The sequence below is a fragment of the Lissotriton helveticus genome, chromosome 5_1, assembly GCF_964261635.1.
Source record: "Lissotriton helveticus chromosome 5_1, aLisHel1.1, whole genome shotgun sequence".
NCBI classification, from domain to species: Eukaryota; Metazoa; Chordata; class Amphibia; order Caudata; family Salamandridae; genus Lissotriton; species Lissotriton helveticus.
In genome coordinates, this window is record NC_136065.1 from 907,586,460 (window position 1) to 907,605,894 (window position 19,435).

Sequence of the window (19,435 nt, forward strand, 5' to 3'; positions counted from 1 at the left end):
GCACTGCCTCCTCCCCAGAAGTGTTGTCCTCCTCATCATCCACCACCACCACCTCCACGCTGGCCCCGCCACCAGATGTTCCACCTACAAAGTACATTTAAGATTGTTAGAATACACCACTCACTACTATATAATATTTGGTCTAGGAATAAAGAAATGTGAAAAAAAACAGAAAACAATGTAATAATTTGTGACTGTCTAATCTAAAGTAAAAATGTTCCTTTTTCCAGGGAAGGCTCAGTGCATAGAGCTATTGCTGACTAGAATGGGAGTCCAATGGAATTGCCAAATGTGCAATCTTAGTTAGCCACATAGACAGACTAATAAGAATAATCTAGTAATACCACAGGGAGTTATAGTCGAGGCAGGATAAGAATTTAGATACAGTCTACAAGAAGATCAAAGACGATTTAGAAAAAATCGAATGAGGAACGCTAGGAAAAAATAGGTACTCTATATTAAAATGAAAACTTACTGGGGCCAGCAAAGGAGCCCTCGCCTGGCCGATCCTGGCCTTCTACAGCAGCAGCAGCAACCACCTCCTCCTCTGTCCTCTTGCCCCTGGGGGGAGCTGATGTACAACATGAAAGAAAGAAAGACACGAAAACATGGATGATTGTTGTCAACCAAATCAAACATTTCAAAAGAACAATAACAAAATATTTTGGCGAAATAGCAAATAGACAACTATTCCACGGGATATATTGACCGATCCCATGTGGTCTACTACGTTATTAGTATTGCTTGATTTGCGGACCAACGTCTTGGAAAGTTCTTATGTAACTCACTAAACAAACTACTAAAAAGGTTCACCTAGAACTGGCAGGCAGCAGTCCGCAGCACGCAAAGTGACAGACAAAGTCCATCGTGATTGCAGATCAGCGACAACACTAAAACGTTTCCTACTACATTAACCAGTCATTAAAATACTCAAACTATCAATCCTCCACCACTATTTCTTCTTATCACCTTGTGTACAAAGGAAGGACTGGACTTGAGTCTGTAGGGGCTGATTTAGAAGCCCCTTGTGGCTCTTTTGCTCCATTGTTGCGTGACTTTTGTGACGCAGCGGCAGGACAAAAGAGGCGCCATGGTGCGGCGTATATTAACAAAGTGACGCATATGGGAGATGCATCACGCTGTAAAGCCCTGCGCCATCAGGGGGCGTTCCGGCGCAAGGGAGGGCGTTCCTGCGCAGGAACGCATCCTAAAAGTGGCTGAGTGACATCTACAAGATTTTAATCGGTCACTTTGAGGACAATGATGCGTGACTCAAACCCTGTGCCTGCTTGAAGCAGACGTACGGCTTGACGCAGCATTGGGGAGATACAGCACCCCAGGGCATTGCTGGAGCTGCGCCATCGTTGCGACGCAACTCCAGCAATGCGCCGCCTTTACGGCACAGAAGCGCAACGCTTCGGTGACGTTTTGGGCCCATGGTGCGCCGCATTGTAAATACGGTGCACCATGAGTGGTGGTGGCGTGGCGCACAATTACTGGCGCATCCCTGCTACTTTGCAGGGATGCGCCGGTAATTAAATATCTGACCCTTAGTGTCTAGCATTACACAGTTCTTTAAACTACACTCATGCATAATTTCACAGGCCAATGAAATGAACACAAAATCGAAAACAAATAAGCATAGTGGCAGCGCTACTGAGAAGGAGAGCAGTGCACCTGAAATGCACAGAAGATTTTGAAATATAATTTACCTACAATGTAATCAGCAGCATTATTGCTCTTGGTAAAAAACAAAAATTTGCAAGATAATAACACAGAGAGCAGGAGAAAACAGAGTAGTAAAGAAATAGCTACTACTACTCACCAAGCCCGGGGATCTCAAGGCCGAGCAGGTCCAGCAGATCGCGTTCCCGGTCCAGGATATCCGTCCAACGGTGGGTGACTTGGTTGTAGGTGCGCCGGACCCGAGATTGTTGGTACATGGACCGGCACACCTTCTCCCACCGCTTCCGGCGCTCCCGGAGCCCGTAACCGCTAGCGATCTTGCCGCCTGCCATGATGGTCCTGGGGAGGCGGCGCTGAACATAAAAAACGAGTGCGGCCACCTCCTCCGCGCTGAAGATCTCCCGGGGCGCGACATTCTCCCCCCTCAAACGCCCGCACGGGAGCCGGGCACGGGGTGCGGGACCCTTCCCCTTCGCGGGCTGCTTCCCGACTCCCTTTACCATGGTCTGGGCAGAAAGGAAGCTAAATAATAAAGAAGAAATAGAATAGGGAAGAAGAAAAGAAAAGAGTTTAAAAAAGTAGTTTAAAATTAACAAAAAGTAGCAGAAAACACAAAAATATAGAGCTAGAAAAATAGAGGGATAGATAATAAGTAAAATAGATTAAAAAAAACTTCAAACAAGCAAAGGATGGCAGAGATTCAGAGAGGATACAGAAAGCATGCCCAGAACCATAGCAATGAATGAGAAACAAGATGGCCTCGCCCGTTCACGACCGCGTGGGTAAGTTCGCGCGAGATTTTCCTCGCGATCACACGCGAAATTGTACTAGCAAGCCGCACACTTTGCGAGATTACACATAGCGCCCGGAAACGGAATTAAGTCACGCAAACAAGATGGCCGCGCCCATGTACGACCGCTAGGGTAACTTCGGAAACCTGTGATGATGAACCAGACGTAGAAACAACATAGTCGCGGCCGTTGCGAGCCGACAAGTAAATTCGCAATTGCGAACTGGTACACAAACCTCGCGAACTGGCAGAAACCCTTGCGAACACAAAAAAAAATCCGCACATTCGCGGGAGTTCGCGGATTTTGCGGATTGCGAATCCGTAAATACGCAAGTTCGCGGATTGCTAATCCGCAAAATCCGCCCATGCCTACCTGTAATTCGTCTAGTGCTTGGGATCAGCTGCTGTTTTTTTTAGCAGCGGAAGCACTTTGGCCCTTTTCCAAACCAAAGGAACCGCACCCGATGTCAACGAGATGTTAAATATGTTGTACACTACAGGATTGATGGACTAAGCTGCAATAGATAGCACTCTGGTCGGACAGGGGACTAACAGGGAACGGGATTTCGGATCCAGTGGTTCACAGTGGGTTTTTTCTGCAACCTACAGATAGGATGGCTAATTATTTATTATCCTGATTATTTGATAGCTGATGCTTTTAAATGAAGGAAAATATTCAGTTTATCAAAATAATGAGTTTACGGTAACAAGGTCAAATTATTCTGCGGAAGCACTCTGGGGCAGATTTACAATATCTGGCGCATCCCTGAATATCAGCAGGGATGCGCCAGATATTGTGCACTGCGGCTCCGCCTCCATAGATGCGCTGCATTTACAATGCGATGCACCATGGGGCAAAAACGGCACAGATGCGTCACGCATCTGTGCCGTAAAGGCCGCGCATTGCTGGAGTTGCGTCGCAAGCGCGACGCAGCTCCAGCAATGCTCTGGGGGGCCCTATCTGTACAATGCTGCGTCAATCCTTACGCCTGCTTAAAGCAGGCGCAGGGTTTTGACGCAGCATGGGCTCAAAAGTGACTGAGTGAAATCTTGTAGATTTCACTCAGCCACTTTTAGGAGGCGTTCCTGCACCGGAACGCCCCCCCCCCCCCTGAGCAGGAACGCCTACTTCTGGCGCAGGGCTTTACAACGTGACGCATCTCCCTAAAGTGACGCAACACCGGCATAAAATAGGCGCAAGGGGCTTGTAAATCTGCCCCTTTGCGCTGTGCTATGAGGTTAGGGTGTCTCCTGTTATGTAATCTTATGTTGTCATGTGTATTGTATGTTGTGTTTGTCATTTCATGTTGTTATGTTGTGTAACTTTTTCTGTACTGTTATCACACGTCTGCCAAAATTATGACCCCATGTACAGCTATAGAGAGTCACGGATCTGTGAGAATCTCATGGCAGTGAAGATACACATAGGCCAGAGACTGGTTCTGGTCAGAAGACAAGGCTATCAAATATTTTGCTGTAGATTTACGCCTAGACTTGAGCTGAAGACACCTATTTTAATTTTTGGGAAATAACAGGGAAGGGTCAAAAATTTACGTTTTCATTGTGTTGCAACTCTTATAGCAACACTTACTTTAGTATAAAATACGTGTGCTCTGTTTCAAATGTACAAATGTGAAAGTGGGCTCTTCTGCCCCTACACATAGAGCACGCGTGTGCGTGAGTGCGTGCGTGCGCGCGGACGTGCACCTGTTGCCCGCCATCCCGACATTTCATGCGCGCGCTCAAGTCTTCATTCAGCAGAGTTCTCGAGCCAGCCCCTCTCATGAGCACTAAGCTCACACCAGCCACAGATAAATAATATACGCCTCGAAGAATGTGATATTTGTACTGCTTGGGGCGCGGGGCCTATCCTAATCCCCCGTGTCTGTGTTAAAGCCGTTCTCCTGTTTGCTTCCTACCGAGGCAGCACGGCGTTAATTACTGAAACATTCTTAATTTCGCATCACGAGTGGACTCTGCAAATTACTGTTTTTGCACTTGAAGATCTATTGCTTTCCACACCCTCGATCTAATGAGCGTGAGGAATATCAGAAAGCCTTGCTCATGAATTATGCATTGCTTCCAATTAAACGTGGAGGGTTTGTGAGTGTGCTCTGCCTAACACCATCGTACTGCTGGGCTGTCCAAAAATGTTTTTTCACAGTCACTCCCAGGAAAGGCTCCCACCCTTGCCTCTCTTGGCATTGGTCTGCTTCCGTTCTTCGACAGGAGATTCTCTTGCCCTGCTACTGCCCCTCCCACACTCAACATTGGAGTATTATACTGCTCCTGCCCCACCTCAAATATAGTCTATGTATCAGCCTGTCCCCTTCTCTCCTCAGTGGCCTTTTTATATTGGATCACCGCGTCCTCCTTGTTGTCAACACATTCTGGATCTGATTTCTCCGCCACTTCTCAATTTTAGATTTTGTCATTAGACTGAAGTCAAGCCCCTTGGTACATTTTCTTATGAATAGCTCATTTCCTCTTTTCAGCGGCAGATTGGAGTGTTGCAGTGCTCACTTACAGGTTATTGAGTGTCCCTCTATGTTGAAATCCAGATTCTAGTATTAGACTGCTCCCACCCTGCGCGACTGTAGATTCTGATATTAATCGGGCACCACCCTTCCTTTAAAGCAGATGCTGGTATTGGAAAGCTCGAGTTTCTCCTTGGTCACTAAAAGTGATACTGGCCTGCTCACATTCATCATGCGTTGCATAGTCTGATATTGGACTACTCGCACCCATTCTTCATTGCATAGTCTGATATAGGACTGCTTGCGTCCATCCTTCATTGCATATTTTGATATAGGACTGCTTGCGTCCATCCTTCATTGTATAGTCTGATACAGGACTTCTCCCATCCATCCTTTGTTGCATATTCTGAAATTGACCTGCCGACGTCCATCCTTCATTGCATGTTTTGATATTAGGCTGCTCTCCTCCATTCTTCACTGCTTATTCTGATATTGGCCTGCTCACATCCGTCCTTCGTTGCATATTTTCATATTGGACTGCTCACATCCATCCTTTGTTGCATATTTTCATATTGGACTGCTCACATCCATCCTTCATTGCATATTTTGATATAGGACTGCTCACGTTCATACGTCATTGCATATTTTGATATTGGACCCCTCATGTCCATACTTCATTGCAAATTCTGATACTGACCTTCTCACATCCATCCTTCATTGCATATTTTGATATTGGACTGCTCACATCCATTCTTCATTGCATATTTTGATATTGGACTGCTCACATCCAACCTTCATTGCATATTCTGATATAGGACTGTTTGCGTCCATCCTTCATTGTATAGTCTGATATAGGACTTCTCCCATCCATCCTTTGTTGCATATTCTGATATTGATCTGCCGACGTCCATCCTTCATTGCATGTTTTGATATTAGGCTGCTCTCCTCCATCCTTCGTTGCATATTCCGATATTGACCTGCTCACGTCCACACTTCATTGCATATTTTCATATTGGACTGCTCACGTTCATACGTCATTGCATATTTTGATATTGGACCCCTCACGTCCATACTTCATTGCAAATTCTGATACTGACCTGCTCACATCCATCCTTCATTGTATATTTTGATATTGGACTGCTCACATCCATTCTTCATTGCATATCCTGATATTGACTTGCTCACGTCCATCCTTTGTTGCCAATTCTGATATTTACCTGCTCATGTCCATCCTTCGTTGCCAATTCTGATATTGGCCTGCTCACATCCATCCTTCATTTCAAATTCTGATATTGACCTCCTCATGTCCATCCTTTACTGCATATTCTGATATTGGCCTGCTCACATTCATCCTTCATTGCATATTCTGATATTGACAGGCTCATGTCCATCGTTCATTGCATATTTTGATATTGGACTGCTCATGTCCATCCTTTGCTGCAAATTCTGATATTGACCTGCTCACTTCCATCCTTCGTCTCAAATTCTGATATTGACTACTCACGTCCATCCTTCGTTGCAAATTCTGATATTGACCTGCTCATCTCCATCCTTTATTGCATATTCTGATTGGCCTGCTCACATCCATCCTTCACTGCATATTCCGATATTGGCCTGCTCACATCAATCCTTCACTGCATATTCTGATTTTGGCCTGCTCACATCCATCATTCATTGCATATTCTGATCATGACATGCTCACGTCCATCCTTTATTGCATATTTTGATATTGGACTGCTCAGGTCCCTCGTCTGTTGCAAATTCTGATATTGACCTGCTCACATCTACCTTCTCATGTTCACCCTTCGTTGCATATTCTGATATTGGACTGCTCCCCCTAGTCCTGTATTAATAGTGGTATTGGTATTGAATGCTGCGTTCACAATTGTAGATTGAGATTCTCAATTTGGAGAAAATGTCTGCTGTTGCACAGATCCCTCTTCACCTCGATTTGCGATCTCGTCACTTTTTTTTTAATTACTACTAGAGGCTTCAAGCCCAACTTCTACAACACTACTGAGGGATATAGTGTATCTGAGTAAGCCACCTGGCTTGTTTTGAGTCTAAAGAACAAAGAAAGTTCTTCCAAGACCATCATCTGTTCCAGACAATCTGTTGAAGGATGTCTAACAACTTTTGAAATCGGAACAAGCCGAACCAGATATTCGTCTGACTCTAATGCCCCCATCTGTAGAATTCCAACTTCTACTTTGTGGAATTCCGACCAACACCACAGGTGTGTTGAGGGTGCTGCCCAGCACCCCCTAGGGTAGCCTCAACTGTGGCTTCCATTAGCTGATACTGTTGAGAGTCATTGTTTTTTTCCAAATGTTCCTTTGCAATTCAATGGGCTAATGGAGTTTATCATGATTTGCCCAACTGTGCCATTTCCGTTTTTAGCCAACCCAGAACACTGCTGTCAGATTTCTTCTAAAACCTAGAAAGGAAAGGTTTGACTGTTTTCCCAGCCTACACTCTGTTGCCATTGGTTCTAGAAGCGTACTCAGAACTTCTCACAAAACATTTCAATTTCTCCATTCCTCAGGCTAGATTATGTTGCAGGACTTTCCAAAAAGAGTGAGCACCTCTAAGTGACCCTAACCACAACGCCCTCCACTTAGAAGCCATTTGAGCCTGCTTTTGCAAAACCTTGAATCTTGACTTATTTTTCAAGCAAAAAGTGTTGAGTTCTCTGTATAGGAATATTGGAATATTGATCGTTCCATTGAAAACAATGGAGTGCTCTGAGCTTCTAATGGTCGGTAGGAGACCAGAGCAACAACATTCCAAAGTTTAACAAAGGCCTCATGGAGCCTGAGTGGATTTCCACCCCCAAGGACTCCGGGAGGACTTCTGTAGGAAAGTAGGATCTGATTCTTTTGGTTACCCCCACTTTTTGCTTGATGTTGCACTGTTTTTGACTAGTCTGACTGGGATCCTGCTAATCAGGACCCCAGTCTATCTGCTTTCTCCTTAAAATGTTATGCATGTACTTAGGTACACTCCAGATTGGATACTGGGGTACCCTTGTCAGTCCCGAGTATATGGTACACCCAGGGCATAGGTACCCCAGAGGCCTCCCATGGGCTGAAGCATGCATTATGCCACCCAGGAGAGGCCATATAAAATAGAACTACAGGCCTGCCATTGCAGCCTGTGTAAGATGGTGCATGCACCACTTTGGTTAGATGTAGGTTTACTATATCTATAGGTCACCCCTCTAGCAGGCCTTCACAATCCTGAAGGTAGGGTGCTGGGTTTTATGTGAGAGCGTATCCCTGCATGAGCAGAGCTCCTCTGCAGCCTTCGGAGCCCATTCTCCCGGGTTGTTGGTGACGCAGCCTGACATATAGGTAGAGGTGCATTATATGCTTGCGTAAAATGCTATCTCGAAAACGGCTGCAACAAAACTTGTCGTGTTTGGTATCAAACACCTTGGAATCATACCTCCACACTGGTAACTGGTGTGAGAGGCATGATTGCACCCTTCTGAAGAAAGCTTCTTGGGGTCATTGGTCTTCCCGGTACCATCCTTCTCGACCCAGGCAGCACAAAATGGTTGCTGCCGACAAGAGGCACATTTCTGCCCTCCTGTTGCTGAGCCAAGCTTGTGCAGGAGAATTCAGGACAAGAGGCATCCTGTCACAGGGAGGTGTGACCACCTCCCAGACAGGATTTCGTGTTTTGGGATTGGGTGGGTGCACTTCCAAAGTGCCTGAAAGTCTGTATCTGGGGCACACTTGGTGTTCCTGTGCATAGTCCAGTTCAAACCAGTCCTGGGAGCCATTGGCTCCTGCTCCGGCGCAAAACTGGACAAAGACCAGGTGAGTATCCCCCCACTATCCTGAGCCTCCCCTCGGAGGTTCCCCTGAATCTGTCCAACCCTCTCCCGTGTGTACAAAAGGGCTTACCTGGCTGTAGGACCCTAGATTCGATGTGAACAAGATTCTGATCGAGAAACCACTGACCTTCGACCGTCTGGACACTCTGGACTTTGCTCGACTCCGACTGGGTCCGACATCGTCTCCCTCTCCGGCCAAAGCATTGTCTGTGCCCGTGCACCATACAGGCTCTGTGCAGGACCTGTGAAACATCAAGGATAACTGAAGTATCTACGATGGGGTGAAGGAGTCACTCCCTGTATTCAGATACACCATAATGTAACTGACCAGTCTGCTGATCCTGAGCTCCTGTAGACTCCAAAGGCTCCAGCAACACAGGAGGTGGGTTCCTACATTCCTTGAGGTTGAGCTGCCCTCTCACTGAGTTTGAGGGTAGTATCCCTCATGGGGACCGCATACCCCGAACCCCTGTGCACAGCGTACATTTGCAAGTACATATGTTTGTTGGCGTTTTCCAGCCAAGTCCATTGGGCTATTAATAACCTTAATCTCTGTGCACATTTAGTACAAAGGACTTTGGCCTCCTCACAATCTGTGCACTGCAAGCTGTTGCTTTGTGAAACTGCTAGAAGTCCCCTTGCGACTCCTATGCCTTCAGCCTGTGGGTCCATTTGAGGAGAACAACACAGATTTTCTTGGGCTCCCCTGGTTGCTCCAGGCCTGCCCTGACTCCCCTTGCTGTGGTGAGTCTCCTGGTGCATGCTGGGCCAGACCATGACCTTCCTCAATCTTCGTTGGTTGCCGCTACCAAGGCTTGTTTTTGCTCCAGCTGGATACCAACCCCTCAGCATTCAACATCCTTTGTGGGACAGCTCGTATCCGGCTCCTGGTCATCCTCAACATCTATTGGTCATTGTGGCTGCAGAGTCAATGTCTCCCCCTTTGCACCTGAAGCACCCGACATCGGTGGGCATTCGTCTACTGAGCCCCTGGTCACTCCTGAGTGACCCAGACTCAGTCCCCTCTGCTTTCAGGTTCCTTCCTTCAAGAGTCCACTGTGGGTTCCACCAGACACCAGCCTGGCATTTCTTTGAAGACTCCAATTGAGAACGGTGGCGGTTTCCGATGCCACTTTGACACAATGCACCCAGCTTCCCTGGGATAGGTAACTCTGGTACATGATATCCACGGCTGGGGTGGCTCTCCAACATTTTGTGTTCTAAAGGGTTTCTTTGTAATCCACTGGGAAGGGTCCTTAAACATTAAAATTTCAACCGCGACTGTCCCATTGAATTGTACGTAGCATGCAGTCTTGTTCTCATACGGCACCTGTACTCCGTGGGGTCCCTCCTTTCTCATCTTGCGTGGTCCCTTGGGGTCCCAGTGATTCTACAACCTCTAGACACTGTCTTGACGCAAGTCATGGTTTTTATTCCAGTATTTTAGTATATGGTTTGGTCTCTCCCTGGAGCCCACTGTGTATTAGTGCTGCTTGTTTGTTTCAGTACAGTATTGTGTGCTTTGTGTTTATCTGTTTGTAGCAGATACTGTGAGGTATTTAAGGTGTGTTATAATAAAAAAATCATATTTTTAGAACTATTGTGTGGTTCTCCTTTCATTTAACCAATATAATAAGGTTGCATTCTGGTAAAAACAAGCTGTTTAACATTCCTTCAAGACTAAGCCTGAAGGCTACTCTCCACTGCTACCACTTAGATAGCTTTCTAAGGTTATCTTTGACCTCTTAAATCACCATAAGGGTTGTTTGGACCTGTGAAAGGTGCCCACTTTAATTGGTGGACATCATATACCAGGCCAACTTCTCACATCTTTGTTTCACAAATTAGAACATTCTGCCCTCTAGGGGCAGAATATTCTAACAGCCAGCTTTAGATCCCTCCGTAGTGGAGGTCTACCGCCGTTAAAGACCCCCTCCCTTGTTAAAGGCCCTCGCTAGAGTGGGCTTTTAATGCCTGGTAGAGCCCACCATGGCAGGCTCTAAGGCTATATATCACTATCTTCTCTAACGAGAGTTCCAGGAGATGCCGCTTTAGTGACATTGTTCTCTGTGCAAGCTTAGTGCCAACCACACCACAGTATGACATGATATATAATCAAATATAGAGTCTCGTATGTAACTGTTTCTGCTCCTTCTTTGTTGGAGATTCTGGTGTTGAGCTTTTCCTGTACTCTCCACAAATGGAGATTCTTGCATTTAGATCTTCCTGTCCCACTTGGTTTTAAATTCTAAATTTTACTCTTCCTATCACCTTCTGTGTTAGAATGTCGAGTATTTCATTTTTACCTCTCCCTCCTTGTTCCTTGATAGGGATCCCGGTATTAGGCAGTTCCCTCGCTCATTTCCTCGATTATCTTCTGATTGAACCGTCTCACTCCTCTTTGAGGCAGATTCTAAAATGGGAATCCCCTAATCCACCTTTACTGAACATACCTCATTGGATTGCTATCGCCCTCCTCAGTAACAGATTATGATACTAATATTCCCTCACCCTCCTCTAATAGAGAATCTGTTATTGGACTGCTCTAGCCTGCTCTATTGAAGAATATGACATTGGAAACATCTACCTTACTCAAATGTAAAGCCTGCAATCAGTAGAATGTGGTACTGAAATTCCTCCACTCTCATCTACTGGGCGTTTTTTGCTTCGGACGTCCCACACCCTTACTCCATTACAAATAATGATATTTCCATTCAGCCACACTCATCTAATCGAGATTCAGTTATTGAACTGGCCGAACCTTTATAACACTTCTGTGATCCTGAAATGCAGATTGTTGTACCGGTAATGCTCTACACTGATCTATTGAAAGTTTTGGACTGGCTTCACTACTCTCGACTACAGACTATGGTATGGGGATGCCTCCTCAGTTGCCAAGTTTGGTGCTTCGCTGCTCCCACAGTGTCTGGATTAAAGATCCTGGAATTTGATAATTCACGCCCATTGCTCAGCTGATGATTCCAGAATTGGCATCTCCCAACTCTTCCTCATTCAGAGGTTTCGATGTTGGGTGCATTCCGCCACCTGTATTATTAATTATTATGTTAACACAAACATAACTGTATAACGGGATAACCTGAGTTCTGCTGTCATCCTGGTCATGTTTCATTCCAAGCTGGGTATATTTACTTACCCTTTTACTTTTTGCATCCATTAGTGAAGATATGTTCAGTGGGATTATGGAAATTGATCGGAAAAGTGTTATATTACACATCATTTGATGAGCTAATTATTGGAGGGCACATTTGGTTCACTTGTATTTCCCTAATTGTAGTTTCTGTAATTGAAGGCGAAGAGCTCAATTCAGAATGTGGATGTTAAATTTACACTTTCCCATCACTAGGCTAACTAATGTAAATTCACTTATTAGATTCACAAATGCGAATTTGCACCCACAAAGGCTTTTACTCAGAAATAATATGACCTCACTCACTATGGTATTGTATTAGGATTGAATGAACGTCTAACATGGGTAGAGAATAGATGTTTCAAGGCACCCATGTCCTAGAAAGTTTGGCAATATTCACTAACTTGTGTATCTGTGAGTATTCAGTCACACATTTCTCCTGGGCCCATTCCAACTGTGAAGACAGTCAACAACTTACTCCTATGAATGGCAGGTGTTGATCTGTTTCCATTGCAGGATTTGAAAGGGAACCCCCTCCACAGTTTGTAGTGGTTTAAATAAAAGTTCTGCTGCACCAATAGAAATCCATGTTTCCTCCCCAGGTGTGAAAGAAGTATATTTGTTAATCAATCGATCAATCAATCAATCAACCAATCAGTATTTGTAGACTGCAGCACTGTCACCGCTGGGGGTATCTGGTGTCCCGGGGTGTAAGGTCTCTCTCGAAAGCTATGCATGAGTCTACTCTTAAACATAACTAGTACACATGAAATCAATCTTGAAGACTTTTTCTTCATAGCCTTAATTTTGAGCTCTCCTGTAAAGTTCCTGGACTTGACCCATCTTCCCACACAGATCTGGGTTGGCTTTGCTTCCTCCCAGGCATTTCCCTGGTGTGCTGCATGCTAGAGAGGCTGCTGTCAGAGGAGGATGGCCCCGTTACAGTCATGGCCATCTGCCTACCAGACGTAGTTTGAACATTTTTGCCAGAGATGATTTTGGTTTCCAATCCGGCCACTTCCCACCCTTTCCATATTTAGTTTAGTCTCATCCTATCTCCTAACAAAACATTTGCAGTATCATTTTCAACTGTCAAGTTACAGTTCTCTTAAACATCACCCAATCAGAGAGCCTCTCACGCCACGATACTGAATACACACTTTGCTCTTGTCAATTCTTACAAGAATCAGAGTTCCACCAACGTCTAAGGGCCGATTCACAATAGTAATCTGAGACAAAATCCTAACTTTACGACTTTCGGTATTCACAAAAGGCATTTAGTTGTAGTAAAGTTAGGATTCCTAACTTTACTACTACTAAATGCCTTTTGTGAGTACCAAAAGTCGTATAGTTAGGATTTTTCTCAGTTTAGTTGTAGTAAACTTAGCAATCCTAACTTTACTGCTACTAAATGCCTTTTCTGAATACCGAAAGTTGTAAAGTTAGGATTTTGTCTCAGTTTAGTAGTAGTAAAGTTAGAAATCTTAACTACTAAATGCCTTTTGTGAATACCGAAAGTCGTAAAGTTAGGATTTTGCCCCAGATTACTTTTGTGAATCGGGCCCTAAGGGGGCATATTTTTAGGACTTCCCTTAATTCCAAGTGATTGACTCTCACTCAGAGGTCAAATGTCTATGACGTCTTTGGCTTTGTATCCCGAACAAAAACGCTCAGGCCCTTTCTATAGTTAGGAATCTAGGGGCCAGATGTAGGTAAATATATTTTACCGACTCATAAATACCGAATTTTACCGATTCGGTATTTATGAATCGGTAAAATATAAGGAGGGAGATGTAGGTAAATCCAGATGTGGATTTACTGAATCTGTAAAAGTCGGTATTTACCGATTCGGTAAATACCGACCGGTAATGCCCATTCATTCCTATGGGCTTTGAAGCCCATAGGAATGAATGGGCATTACCGATTCGGTATTTACCGAATCGGTAAATACCGATTTTCACAAGGGTGCAGGGGGTGTCACTTTGACACCCTCTAGCACCCCCAAAACAGGTTCGGGTGCCATGTGGCAGGCATACCTGCCCTAAGGGCAGGTCTGCCTGTCATGTGGCACAGGTGTGCATGCACACATGTGCATGCACACCGGAATCGGTATTTTACCATCAAATTGAATTTGAGGGTAAAATATCGATTCTGTAAGGCTTGTGGGACTCAGAAGAGTCCCACCTACATCTCAAATTTACTGAATCGGTAAAAATACCGATCGGTAAATTTACCGAATCGGTAAATTTACCGAGCGGTAAATTTACCGATTCTGTACACATATGCCCCCTACATATCAAAATCCATTTACCGGTCGGTAACGGCCGAATTCGGAGGATCGCCCAGTGTTGTACGTAGATGGATATCTAGGTCGGCTGTGAATATATTAAATAAACAGGGGGCCAAGACGCACCCCTGTTTTAGACCATTTGTGGTGGTGATTTTGTTTGTTAGACTTCGTCCATCTCCCATTTTAATTTGAACCCATGTTTTCGAGTAAAGGTCTATGATTGCGTTCAATAAATTTCTTGGTGCGCCCCAGGATTCCATTTTTGCCCACAATGCTTGTCTAGGGACCTTATCGAAGGCCGCCTTGAGGTCCACGAAACAGGTGTAGAGTACTTTGGAGTTTATGATGGATTGATTGGCCAGGAGTGTTACGGCGGAAATGTTTGCTAAAGTGCCCTTTCCGGCACGAAAGCCTGTCTGTGTGTTGGGAATCAGTTTGATGTTATCCACTCAGTCTTCTAGATCCTTAAGCAGGTTTGCAGCGTAGATTTTTGCCTCAACGTCTATGAGGGCTATTAGCCTGTAGTTTGAGGGATTTGCACGAGCCCCTGATTTGAATATTGGGTGCAATATACTTCCTCGCCAGGAATCAGGGATAGTGTGGGATTCCAATATGTTGTCAAACAGTATGGCTAGGTGTTTGGACCAGAATTGTGGATCTTTTTTGAATAGGGCGTTTGGCAGACCGTTGGGTCGCGGCGCCCCATCTGATCTCTGCTTTTTTAAGATGTTCATTACTTGTTTTTGTGAGATCTGGGTGTCGACGACTAGTTGGTCAGACCCTGATGTTTCCGATTCAATTTGCTGCAATATTCCTTCCTTTTTATTTTGTGAGTTGCTATGGTTTTCCCGGTGCGAGTTGCTGGTCGTATGGTTTGGCGCCTGCGGGGTTCATTTCAGTGTTTCTAGCATCCTCTGCTCTCTTGTTGTAATTTCACTGATGGTATTATAGTATGTTTGTATCGTCTTCCCTGTTTCGTTTTCAGATGTAACTCTGGGTGCTGTCTGTGAATTGTAAGTAGCTTCTATGTGAGTTCGCCATGCATGCTCTGTTATATCGGAGTTGAAATGCCGATTTTTTCCATTAGATAAAACGTTAATCTGGGCCCAGAATTGCTTGGAGTTTTTTTGTCGACTTACATAGAGCATTTTTGTCCAGAGCTGCTCGTTGTATCTACGTTTAGCGCCCCGAATCTCTTTTTTTAGGTTGCTTTTCATTTGTTTGATTATTGTCAGGGCCTCCCGGGAAGGTTATTGGCCTTGGGTTCGCAGTTGTCTCAATGCTTTGTTTAGTTTTTGTTTTTTTGTCCTTAGTGCTTTGGTGTACCATTCTGACACGCTGATCCGGGCCACTTTTTGGTTTTTGGAGCTATGTATAAACTTACTGTGAAAGCTGTTGACTAAAGACTCCCAAGCCTCTATCCCCAATGATTTTGCTCCTGTAGTAGTCAGGAAGTCTGTACAGGACTCCATGATTTTATCTACAGTGTTTTCATTCCATGATAACCCATTTAAATTGTACAGTTGAGTAAAATGCGTCAGTGCACTTGATGGAAGAGACTTTTCCCTGAAGTTGTTTAATGTGAATGATTGGGGATAGTGATCACTTTCTGTTCTTTCTATTATATTAACGTTTGTAATGCTGGGGAATAGATCTGGGTATGCTAAAGTGTAGTCAATGGTTGCACCTGATTTTCCCGTCACTCTTGTGAATGCTGCCGGGCTATCTTGCGGGCCTCGACCGTTTAAAGTGTATAATGCTTGTTTGTTTAACAGTACAGCGCATTTCTTGCCCAATGTGTTTGCGTCTTGTTGTATTGTTGCTCCTGACGGTTATTCCATTTGGTAGATTTTTCTCTTGATCTTGCATCAAGTTCATGTTGAAGTCACCGGACAATATTATGTTGGCGTGAGGGTGTGTTGCTTTTAGAGTTTTGATGGTGGCGGCTAATTGTTGCATGTGTCTTCCCTTATGCTTATGGGCTGGGTTAATATAGATGTTCATTATTATCAATGTTCAAGCAATATTAACTTCGAATTTAAAGCATTGCATCCAGCTTGAGTCTAAGTCGATATTTTCTTCTTCCCATCGGATTTCTGTGGCAATATATATTGATAAACCACCCTTTGCTCTTCCGTGTGTTGACTCCTTTTTGGCCAAGAGTAAAGGTTTATGTGCAAGATAAAGCATTGCGCTCATTATCGCGACAAGATGGATATTCTGTGGTAGCGCTGTGGGTGGAAGAGTGAGTGCCACTCATGCACCATACATGGTAGTGCACGATATAGTGAGTGAGGGGTAGAGTTACCCTCTCATCGTGTTTTGTGTGAATTCAGATTGAAAAGGAGCAAGGGAAGAAAGCTTAAGCTTTATCAGCGTCTGCATGTGTGCATTGTAAAGTGTGTGTGTATTGTGGCCTATGTGGGAAGGGCATGTACTGCCTACTCAGGTTATGCATGTGGTACTTAGCATTTATGGAACAGCCATTTTTGTTAAATTTATACTCCATTGACTATGACTCCTAGGGAAGCGCCCTAGGGAAGAGCTCGGTGGCGTAGGGTGCTCCTTTTTCAAGTGTGGTCCTGCATCCTCTGTATTATATGCTCTAAGGGCCTCACAGGAGAAATAGAAGAGCTACACATACCGGTAACCAATATGGTGCCAGCTATGGTGCTGGTTAGGATTAGTCTATCCTGGAGTGGCAGGGAGCAATCCATATTAATGGGCATTATACAAGCAGCCATAGTATATGTTCTCAGAGCTCTGTCAAGGAGCAGAAAGATGAGCAGCCATTTTGCTACACCCCATGGTATATGCCTTAAGGGGCCCACCAAAGTGTGGAAGCCTTAGTATATGAGTGACAGGGGAAAAAACCTCTAGGAATAGCATTGCACAACCTGCCAGTGTTTATATTCTGAGAATTTGTCCAGCAGAAGCAGAAGAGCACTCCAAGGTGGTCAATGAGGAACAAAACCTCACATGTTAATTAGCCTATCCTACTACTGGTCAGTGTGAACAGACCTGTGTTTGGCTACAATGGATGGAGAATTATTGTGACTGAAGTTTGCATGGAGTAGAAAGTTGTAAGAGACCTGATTTGTATGCAGTAGGGGCTGCTACCGGATGGGGGTAGTGGGGCTGCGGAGGGGGGATGAATGAAAAAAAGAGAAGTTTCCTGGCCTGGCCGTCCGCCGCCTCTTCTCCGTCCTCTTCATCTTCTTCCTTCTTTCTGTCCTGGTCGGCAGCAGGAAGCACACAGGAACACAGGCTCCCCGGAGCCAATCACAGAGCTACAATACAGCTTTGTGATTGGTCTGAGCATCATAGTTCGGTGCTCAGACAGGTACAGGGATGTATGCATGTTCCTCACCTGGCTGTGTAATGCAGCCTGGTGGGGGACATGCAAAGTGCTCATGACTGTGTGGCCGGGCAAAGAGGGCCAGGAAAGCAGTCATGAGCACTTAGGGAGTGCAAACCACCCTCCTGCCCCCCTGCTCCGGCCATCCCAGCCTGCCACTGACAGCAATAGGAAAAATAAAATGATGATAACATTACGTTATTATAATTGTATTTTTGATCAGTGGTACGATGCTCCTCCGCCTTAAAGAGGTGCCGCCACTGTTAGTAGGAAGAGCTTGGACAGGGAGGATGCTTGGAAGGCGACTAGTGTCTTGCACCCACACGTAGGCCTAAACAACCCAATCCTGTTCACCTTTACAGTTTGCACAGCTCTCAGTCCACCCTAGGGAGCAAGAAGCAGTGTCTTGTAGTCTTCATTCACGGCCGGTTATATTGATCATATTTCAGCTTCACATCAACGTCTCATTCATCTCAATGTTAATTTGATGTGTCAGTCTGACTTTTAATGTTTTACTCTTACTTGAAGTAATGCCTCGTTCCCTGGCTTTGGGAGTCAGCAGCTTTGAACTACTGTATGTGTTTCATACCATAACAAGAATTGCCAAAACTAACAGGTCTGGCCTTGGTAAGCATGCAATTGTTTTAAATTATTTTTTGCAATATGCAAATTTATTTATCAAGCATATAAAACCTAAAGAAGTGGCCGAGCAGCCCAGACACACTGCTCTGTCACTCAAGTGATCTCCTTTATAGGCAACTGTGCACCTGTGATCATGGGAAATGCTGCCACTCACAGTGCCAGACAGCCAATAGATGAAGTACGCGATGCTGGTTGGAAGCAAACTGTGAATGACACTTGAACAGACCAATGTGTGGAGAATACTGACCGCAGGCCCATTTATTGAATGTATATTCGCTTTATTATGATTTTTTTTAGAAAACAGTTGGCTGGCAAGACAAGGCCACACCTAAAAAGAATAGGAGTTCATTTCTTGTGAGCTCTGTGCGCTACGTACAGGGACAAAAGCACCCCTGCAAAATACCTTATGTTGTATGTGGAAGACAATAAAGATTAGACCCTAATTATTCCTGGCGTCTGTCCTTTAAAGCCCAAGCTCCCAAATTGCATTGGGCAAAGTGTAATCCATCTTAACAGGTTACACGTCCCCGAGGGGCGGGTGATTGACACCCAAATTGTTTTTTTTTCCCCTTGAAGGAAAGCAAGTGATGGTGGAATAATTGTCTGTCAGTAAGGCTTGAATAGAGAATGAAGTCCTTCCTACGCGTCACTAAAGGGGAAAATGGACGGGTCCGTCATTTTGGACCCAGCCGTATAATTGTGCACATCTACATCATTCATTCATACATCATAAAATCATTCTCCTCCATCTTGTGAGTTGCAGCCTACATGTGGCCCAGATTGCAGTGAGCAGAGTCCAGGAAGTGGTAAGGAGACAGACTAGTGCTGTCTCTTCCCAAGACAAAAAGCTGTTTAAAAAACGATTTTCACTTTCTGTGCTTACTGTCTATGCCTGTGGTTGTTACAGTTTAAAATTTGTAGTTTTAGCCTGCCTGTAATTGCATATTTTATCACCTGTGTTGTGTTTTAAATGTGTGGTTTTCCCTGCCCATGATTGCCTTCATTTAGTGTGTTGAATTGTGGGGTTTGCAGTCCAACCTCTGTAGTTTGCCCCTCTAATTCCTTGGTGACAAATCAGTTTTCCCTCCAAATTTCTCCTTTGCTCTGTGCTTAGGCCTGTGTGCTCAAACAGTGCACCCCCAGCCTCCATTTTGTGTTCACAAGCCAGTGAGGCCAGCCCCCCTGCCTCCCCCCTCCCCCCTC